This window comes from Typopeltis vanoorti, chromosome 22 (genome assembly GCF_054136105.1).
Source record: "Typopeltis vanoorti isolate ZY-2024b chromosome 22, IOZ_Tvanoo_1.0, whole genome shotgun sequence".
Lineage (NCBI taxonomy): Eukaryota > Metazoa > Arthropoda > Arachnida > Uropygi > Thelyphonidae > Typopeltis > Typopeltis vanoorti.
The window spans coordinates 71,922,211-71,931,924 of NC_143570.1; the positions used below are offsets into that span (position 1 = coordinate 71,922,211).

General features: G+C 34.6%; 1 non-coding gene across 1 annotated transcript; it reads right to left on the bottom strand.

Annotated features, from left to right (window-relative positions):
- Nucleotides 1–7,090: 7,090 nt before the first annotated feature.
- Nucleotides 7,091–7,198, bottom strand: LOC150094485 (U6 spliceosomal RNA). Its single transcript, XR_016550275.1, has one exon. It is a non-coding gene; the product is annotated as a U6 spliceosomal RNA (small nuclear RNA).
- Between the last annotated feature and the right edge of the window lie 2,516 nt (nt 7,199–9,714).

Sequence of the window (9,714 nt, forward strand, 5' to 3'; positions counted from 1 at the left end):
ATATTACTTGAAACAATAAACTAAAAGAAAAGAAAAAGAACTACTAACAAAAAAATATTTATTTTTCAGCAAAAACTCTCACCAGGGAGGGCATCTTCCTTTGGACGTCAATATCAGCTATTAACACTATTTTCCTTTCCACTGATCAAGCCGAAGTAATTTCTGGAGGCGATAACCTAATGCAAGTTGTTTACTTACCCACCAGACTACCAGAAAATCCTCAAAATCTTCCCACCATCTTTTAGAAAAAATCAGATCTTCTTCCAAATAAATATATTGTGGATATCAGCTCCCCTCTCAATATCTGAGTTCAAAACCTCGGCTAACACTTCATTTTCCAAGGAACATTCTTTCCTGACATTCCATCTTATGCCATTTGGTGCTATGATGATGCCAAACGGGAAGATCTCCTAGATTTTACTAATTCTCATATTTGGATTACTGCATCTACTCTTCTGATCCAAGCACCCAACTCTTGCTCAAATAGTTTTTATTAGTGTCGATCAACTCAATTCAACCCACAGCTGCTAAGACACTGATTCTCCAATACGTATGGTAAATCATTTCAAAGAAAAACATCAGCATAGCAGAACTGACTCGAGACAAATACTCAGGTTCCACGTTCGGTTTACGGTGTACCTGTCAACAGCTGCAACAAACAAGCAACAAAAAAAAAAAAAAAAAAAAAACATCAAATCCAAATATGACTTGGAAATTGCCACATGTAGTCAACTTGCTTCATATCAAACGACAGTCACCCGTTAGTCCCTTGACGAAATTTCTGCCTATATTTGCTTCCAATCTCTCTCTCTCTCTCTCTCTCTCTCTCTCTCTCTCTCTCTCTCTCACACACACACACACACACACACACACACACACACACACACACACACACACACACGATACTTTTGAAACATCATACCAAAATAAAGTTATCCTCCTGGCATCATTCTACGCCTACAGCACATATATATATGCCCAAGACAAATCATCTCCCATGATACGAAAAAGCAGTTCATCGAATGTTCCGTTCTGATTTTTCACAAGAAAGGCACCAGAAGGATCTTTAATAGTTTGGATGCCAATAAGTCTTCTAGTCCTAATCGGCAACTGACGTAGAACACAGAAGTAAACTTACATTCAGTCCATTCCAAAATTCAAAATGAAATTAAGCCATTAAACTCTTCTCCCATTGCATTCAACTCGGTTCTCTGAAAAAGTAATGGAGGAGATGTAAATGGTCGACTTCTTCACAAGCTGCGAAGAATTTTGAATATTAATACACCTACTAATTAATCAACGACCAATATGAACTCCAACACAGTGGCTTCATTTTTTATAGAAACCGTGGAAAAGTTTGGACAAAATCATTTGGTCTTTCTCGACATTAGAAGACTTTTGATCCAGCTTTGCATAGGTTTCTACTTCCTAAACTGACAAACTGTCATCTTATGGTTTATCTTCCGCCTCTTGCAGATATGCAGTCGGATTGCCAGTTTTCTCTCCGGACACGTTTTAAAATATAAATAAATGTTTCTGTTTAAATGTTTCCCTTAATGCCAGAGTACACCAGGATTTTGTGTTTTTATCATACACCATACTCTTCCTCTAATATATAAATCACGCTCTTTTACCTAATTAAATTCAGTCCATAATTTTGCTCTTGACAGTTTATCCCATGTCTTCTTCATTTCTTCAATGACGAGAAAACAACCTCATTAATTTCAGCACCAAAAAAAAAAAAAAACGCACCCCTGTCTTTTTCTCCAAATAACGCTTCATCTGCAGTTGTAGCTGATAATACCCAGATCTGTCGACAAGCTCAAGTTTTTCACTTAGAGAAAGTTATTTTTGTAGTAGTTCTTCGCCATAGAAGTATCTATCCATCCATTCTCCCCCCTCTCTTTCTCTCTCTCGGACCCTTCAAATAACTAAGTGACGTTCTCCGTTGTAGTGACAATGTCACCTGTACAACTTTTAACACTGCATAAGTTAATTTACTAACTCATGTATTTTAGAATACTATTTCCATACCGGAGATGATGCACCAAAACTTCCTTGAATGTACCTGACGCTATCAAAAAACTAGTACAATTAAACGATAACTTCCCCCTCTCTCTCTCTCACACACACACACACACACACACACACACACACACACACACACACACACACACACACACACACACACACTTTATAAGCAAAATGTTTCTTATGCTTTTTCTATAAGGCCTATTTTGTTGAAGTGGTTATCAGCACTTCTTCACTCAACCTTAAGTCTGTAAACACAAAAGCAATTACCGATCAACATCCCTTTCACTATCCAGCTTCAGATCTACAACCAAATTCCTGTCCTCTGGAGGTCTTTCTCATATTTCCCATTAAGGAAGACATCTTTCATGTGAGACTCAGCATAAGACAGATTTTTGCAACCCGCTCCTGTGTGTAGGGTTGAGTGAGTGATATGAATTCAAAACTCAACTTCAAAATAACTACATCAACCTGCTTTTTCATTTTCTATTTTCTAAAAATTTTCTATTTTTTTGACAACGTATTTCATGTTTATATCTCTAATCCGAATTTTTTAAAACTGCAATCATTAATGTACACATTCGTTGTTAATAATTAATAAATTCCATGCTTTCACCTTCATATATTTCAGAATACTTCAGAATGAAAAGCCCAAGTTTCGAATTTTACTTGGAAGTTTGATCTTGAAACTTTCAAGTAACAACCCTAATAATCTACCCTTACAACGTTACGTAGTAATATTATAAGGGTAGGCCACTAATACTATCGTCTCTTTTTCTGTTGTTAATTTAAAAAAAAAAAAAAAAACGACATGCTTAGGAATCCGGTGAGTGGTTAGAATGCATCTCCTCCGCCACACACACGCACATCGAAAAACTGCACCAAAAGTAGTTGCCTTGTGATCTCTAGAGGTGTTTGATTTTTATAGATCGTTGGTCTATTGTTATTTTAATTTTACAATTAACTAAAAGCCATATGTGATATTTTCTATTTAATATGAGTTAATACCCCCCAGATCAGGTTTCGTAAGAAGAAAGATTGCCTAATCCCAGTTAACATTAATTATTAAGCAACTTATACCGTATACTTTGCGCGACTATTATTACTTGTACGCGTCAAGCAACAGACGTTTCTGAGTGGGAGAGTAAAATGACTGGTTGTAAAATGAAGGGAGTCACAAGTCTGAATGACGTCTCGAATTGGTGAATTTAATTCATGTTGTTATGATTTTTTTTTATTAAAATAACTATAAAACTTGTTCGATAGGAAAGAATATTTTATTTTTATTCTTAAAGAAATAAAATTCGAATATATAAAATGCCGGAGCATTTACGGATCGAACGTTTTGCGCTGTTATAAGGGTTCCCCTCTTTATGTAAATAATCGTATGCAGTTCCAGCAAAGTATATGTACCAAATAAATATATTTCGTGGAAATACCTTTCATTTTAATGTGCTTATATTGAGGCTGTCCTTTCTTTCACGTTTCTACATCCCAAAAGGAGGGTCATGAAAATAAAATATAACTGTTGTTGCTTCACGAACGGAACATTTCATGAATTACTATGGTGGCTGTGTTAAATGCACTTTCGTATTAAACATTTATAGCTCACAACATTCTCACCGTTGCTCATATTCTGGAATCTCCCATTCGTTCAATTTCCTGGGGGTAACAACTTTTGCGATAGTTGAAGTCTTCGTTATTGAAGGCTCGTTTCGTGTAATATTTGATGAATAAAACTTTGTACTCGATAAAAAAAGATAATCAATTAACTGATTTTTCTTTTTTTTTTGTCATAATTTCAATAAATTACTCAATAATTACTTTAAGAATGGCTTAATGAGAATGTCACTTTGTCTTCGTTTTTTTTTTTTTTTAAGAATTATATCAAATTGATGCAATGCATGTAAACTTCGCTCACTTGCGATCATTACTAAAATCAGTTAGGTTAGGTGGTATTGTCTTAAGTGAATTCTAGGGCGATCCTACCTAACTTTTTTCCTTTTATACTTATTAATTTCATACCAACATAAAAGGAAACTCTTACCTCACTTTATTTCCAACCGATATCTCCCCCTTTACGCACGACTGAGAAGCCCAGTGGCAAGTTCTACAATAAACACAAGACTAATGACTCTACCATTATGATCTCCGAACTACAGTACTCATATCGGTGAACCCGTAGAGGGAGGTATGCTGAGTTATATAAAATGGGGGGAGGGGAATGTCTCCTTTTTGAGAAACATAACGTGCATAAAGCAATTACTCTCTCTCTCTCTCTCTCTCTCTAGTATAAGGCGCAGTATATTTATTTATTTCATTAAGGAAATCTGCATCAAACTTCTCCTCTTCCATTTTAAAATTTATGTTCGGCGTCATTAAGATACTTTTCCAGTGTCGTATTCTCAAATAAAGAAACTGTAGTTAATTGCAATGGTGAAAAACCGACTCAGAAAAACAATAATATCAATAATGAAGTATTGAATATTTTACATAAAAAAGTTTGGTTTCAAGTTTTTATAATTAGAATATGAAAACATTCCTAATTCCGTCGTAGTATACAAATAATCTTTATAAGAGATTTTTGAGATCAAGCTGAGTAAGATGGTCTTATACAGGGATGGCAGTGATCCTAAATCTCGGAATAATGATCATGCAAATTTAGATTTAGATCATGCAAACATACAAACCTGCCAAACAACATAAATAATTCATGGACATAATGAAATGCGCGACAGATCTACAGCCTTTCTTGATATGGATATTAAAAATTTGAATTTCAATCAATGGAAGTTGTAGAATCGAGAAAATCTGATTCAAGAATTGCAAGTTCTCCGCATTAATTGAGTTTTCCACACCTACATTAACAAGGATAGGACGCGGAACTCCATAACGAATGATAGAACCTGTTTTCTGCAATAACCAATGCACAGAAAATAAATACATAAAATAAATAATAAAAAAATAGCATAAAATCGCACGATTTTTTACTTTTCTGTTTCCTTTAAATGAGGGCACGTGGTTCATCCCAAACATAACTTAATAAATAACCTTGCAATATTTACTCTTTTAACATAGGTCAATGATACTATGAAAACGATGGGGGAAAATAGTTTTAGAATATGCTGCATCTCCGAGTCTTCCAGCTGGAAGAGAGGAGAGGAGAACTTCATTATTATTGCTTTTCTCCTCCCAAGAAATCTTAGCTAAAATAAAAAAAAAGTTAACTTGTTGGTTAAAAAAATTAAAGAACAAAGAATAAAGCAATCATCATATTTTAATTATAATTAATATTAAAACAATTTTATAGTTGTACGAGTGAAACTCAGATAAATGTTAAGTGAAATATTGAAGTAATTTTTATGAATAGAACACGATTCTAAATCCGATAAATATTTACTGATCGCCTCTCTAAAATTAAATTATATCTACCACTAGTTTAAACATGTACATAAATATATTTAATGCACAATAATTTAAGAAGAATTCTTATTATGTGGCTATTGCTAGTGCGTAGTCGAAAGCTTAATACAACGTAGCATCGAGATTATTGCATCACTAGCTGAGGAATGCGGTGCTTTGTTTTCTGTGGTGAAGTTGAAGTTCGGTTGTTACATCCAACTCGTTGCTATACACTTAGCGCAATGGGCTTGGTAAGGGTCTCCGCCCACTCAATTAGTCCGCTGGACACGATGCTTATTCGTTTCTCAAGAATTCGTTTCCTCAAGAAAGACAAAAGAAATCTGTGGAAAGACGGTAAGCCATAAGTTAATGACTTTTACAAATTGTGTGTTGTCCAATAAGAGTCAACACTAAGTGGTTCCCATTAAGATATTCTTTCCCTTTCGTCTGCCGACACTGCTTCTCCTGTGCTTCAACAACGAACCGAGTTAATTGAGACGATAAGCCCCCCTAATGTTTCAAGGCACTAAGAATAAATTCTTATTTTCACGAGTGAGTCTGAGAGAAACAGTAATCAGAGTTAATCCCGCCAATAGGAAAGAGAAGCGTGGAGCAAGTTTAAGAAGTAACCGCTAAATGAGCAATACTTTAAAACCGAAACAATTAAAGTAAATCGAAGTTCAAATGAGAGAGATTTCAGGTTCATACTGGTAATGTAAAAAAACTCCAGCACAGTTGACATGATACGAAAATAAGCTCGCAAAATTTCAATTCCTGAATTACATTATTTTAAAATGCTTTCTTTTTTGTTTTCTCGTGATTTTATCATAGTTTCAATTTTTAATCCTAATAATCTCCTGCTGATCTATTTTTTTTTATAACAGTCTTACTCACTCAAATACTCACTCAAATATCACTTTAGTATTGCTGGTAAGCTCAAAGTAAGATAATCCAGGAATTCTAGAAACCAAACATGGTACTTTATTATCAGGCCATTTCAGGCTTCCGCTTAGTAGGGCGGTGGGCTCACGCTAGTAATAAAATCCTGTGCATTTACATTACACACATCCGTGCCACTATGGAATTCGAACCCTAACTAAAGTGGAAATGCCGTCCTCTCGGATAAAAAATCTAGCTTAACGCAGAGGTGAAGCATCTTTCTAGAAGACACAAAAATCTTTCCAAGAAGTTATATCAGGCCACATATTATTGTAAACAATGGAACATGTACGTGCGATGTAAAAAAGGGGAAGAAAGAAAAAGAAAATATTACATTTTCCACATGATAAATGAGTATAGAAGCTAACAAAATATTAGATTTCTTAATATTTAATTATTATTTTTTTAAAGTATATTAACCTGTAACCATCGTCTTGGAGCCAACGGACCATTTATAACGAACCTCATTGTCGAGCTTGTGCGCCTTTATCATTATATTTTTGCATTTTAAATACATTTCAATTTATATTTCGTTTTAAATAAACTTATACCGATATATTAACTATATATGAATTAAATATATATAACATTTTCAAATATTATTATTATTATTATTAGATGACATCTCCAAGGACTCATTTTGCAGGAGAGCACTCCACCACACAGCCACCATTACTTTCCTAATCCTCCATTTACCCACTTCATAACTATCCATTATCTACACTACGCCAGCCAAGAGCATTTTGCGTGTCATCCTTGCTCAGGGGCCATGCTAATCTTCTCTGTATCGTTCCAATTTTAACATACGTACTGCCGAAACAAGTACATATAACACGTAAAGGATGACACGCAAAATCGTGAGGCGAGCCATCAGCAAATTTTGTCTGCTCATTGCGCTTGTCTGCTAACTCACCTTCAACCCAAAAAAAAGTCCATATAAAGATTCCTTTCGCACGGCGAGAATCGAATATTCATGTCTTTTCAATCGAAAAGACTGAAAAGATGTCTGCTTAAACATATTTTTATTGGTTCCATAAATCTGGATTATTAAATAGAGAAAAACACATTTCTGCTGTTTATTTCAAAGAGTAAAAAAATAAAAAATAAATAAATAAACTTCAATTATGTCTATAGTTAAAATTATCACGAATTAGTCATCTAATATCGAGTTGTCTGTAATCTACAATATTCACTATTCGCTTTCAGTATCTTCTTAAACATATTTTTATTGTTTTCATAAATCTGGAGTATTAAATAGAGAAAAACGCATTTCTACGAAAATTGAATTATTTCCGTAAATTTAAATAATTTACTTGTCATTAGTTGAAGGCTGAAAAACAAATAAATAATAAAATAAGTCCTCTAATACCGTTTACTGTTTTTTTTTTTCCCCTCACTAAAAGAAGTGGGTAAAATTCTCGGACTTAAACTTTTGGAAATCGGTAGGCAGCCATCTCTACCGGTTTTTTTTTTTTCTGTCAGACGGGTTAGTTTTACCAGCGCGTTAGATGTGACGGTCGCGAGACCGCTACAGTTGCTGCTATATTATGTTTCCTAATCCCTAATCCGTTTTCCCAACAGCGACTTATGGATGTGAGACTTGGAACCAAAAGAAGTCAGATAAGAAACGGATATCTGCTTTGGAGATGTGGTGTTAAAGGATATTGACAGAAGAAAGTTAAAATATTTTGGACACATAGAAAGGATGGAAAGGGACTTCTCAGAACAGTAATAGAAGGTAAAGTTCCTAGAAAAAGAGGAAGGGGTAGACCATCAATGAGATGGATGGATGGATGGTGTGTGTGTGTGTGTGTGTGTGTGTGTGTGTGTGTGTGTGTGTGTGTGTGTGTGTGTGTGTGTGTGTGTGTGTGTGTGTGTGTGTGTGTGTGTGTGTGTGTGTAATGAGTGATCTTCAGAGAGTTGAGGCCGCCAGAAAAGCAAACAACAGAACTACATGGCGAGGCCTGGTGTGGCATCACCGAGCATCGGAGTGACCATTCGGCATCTGTAATGCCCAGTGAACATATAAATAGAATCCCTAATATCGGTGTTATTATACACATCGTATGAGCTCTACGGTTGATATTTATGAATTGTGTTTTTCAAAGCTCGAATTTCTTCCCGATGGGAACTCCACTTAGTTGTTCCACAGATCGAATAATTCAGGAACCGGCAGGAATAAAAAAAAAATAATAATAAAATAAAATAAAAAAGTTCCTGTAGTCAACAACCGGAATCGAACTTTTTTAATAATAATAAACAATAATAAACAATATGTATTCATCAAATATGTTATCGGAAGACCATTAATAGCGGTTCAAATTTCTTATATAAAATTAATTTTAATTAATATATTACTTAACGAAAGATTTTAGTGACAAAATGCTTATTTTTCGGAATACTTGGTCTTAAAAAATAATAATAATAAACATAAAATGTTGCTTACCTTTAATTGCATTTTTGATATGCATTTGCTGTTCATTTTATATTCAGGATGCATTCTAAGATACAATATTGCGATTCCAGTACATTTTTTCCTTTTCCTACGTGATGAATAAGTTTTATCATGTAAGAAAGAAAGCTCACAATATACAGTTACCATCAGTTTTTAAGTTGTTAATATAAAAAGAAAAATATTCAACTTTGATAATTTTTCCCGGAAAATATTGCCAGGAGGACTGAAAGCGTACGTTATAAAGCAGAAATTGTTGGTACGTATTTCTCCGTAACCACACAGTGATCCGATCGATCTCTTAAAAGTTAGTTTCGCCAGACTAGAACGACAGTTACTTTTCGATTAAATATTGCGCTCCATAACTCAATAAATCCGAACGCAATAAAACTATTTAAAGTTTTTTTCTCTTCTTTTTCTACATCTATCCAATCTTATTGATTTCTTCTCTTCGCTTTCTTATTTATGCTTCATTCACCTCCTTTTCTGTTCTCCTTAAGGTAAAACCGTAATTCAATCTTTCCTCTATCCACTTCCGATTTTATTATTCGATGTTGCTCGGTGAAACGTCATTTCCGTTATTCCAGTTAAAAGCGCTCTGCTCTAAAGAATAAAAACAGACATGAAAACTCCTTCATTTTTATTGTCTTTCAAGGAGGACTCTTATTTTCTTCTGCCATCTGTCAGTGCGAAGAGAAAGTCTGCCGATTCTTTCAAAAAATGCCCTTTTTATTGACCTTTCACTCTGCTTTGGTCAAGGTTGACAGAAGGTCAAGCAGTGTCAAACTTTCTGACACGGAAGGTGCGAGATATAGAAAATAAATGCTGGCAAGTGCAGAAAGCGTGAAAAGTGGAGATGATGGGTGCCTCGGGTATATAGGAGACCTGCT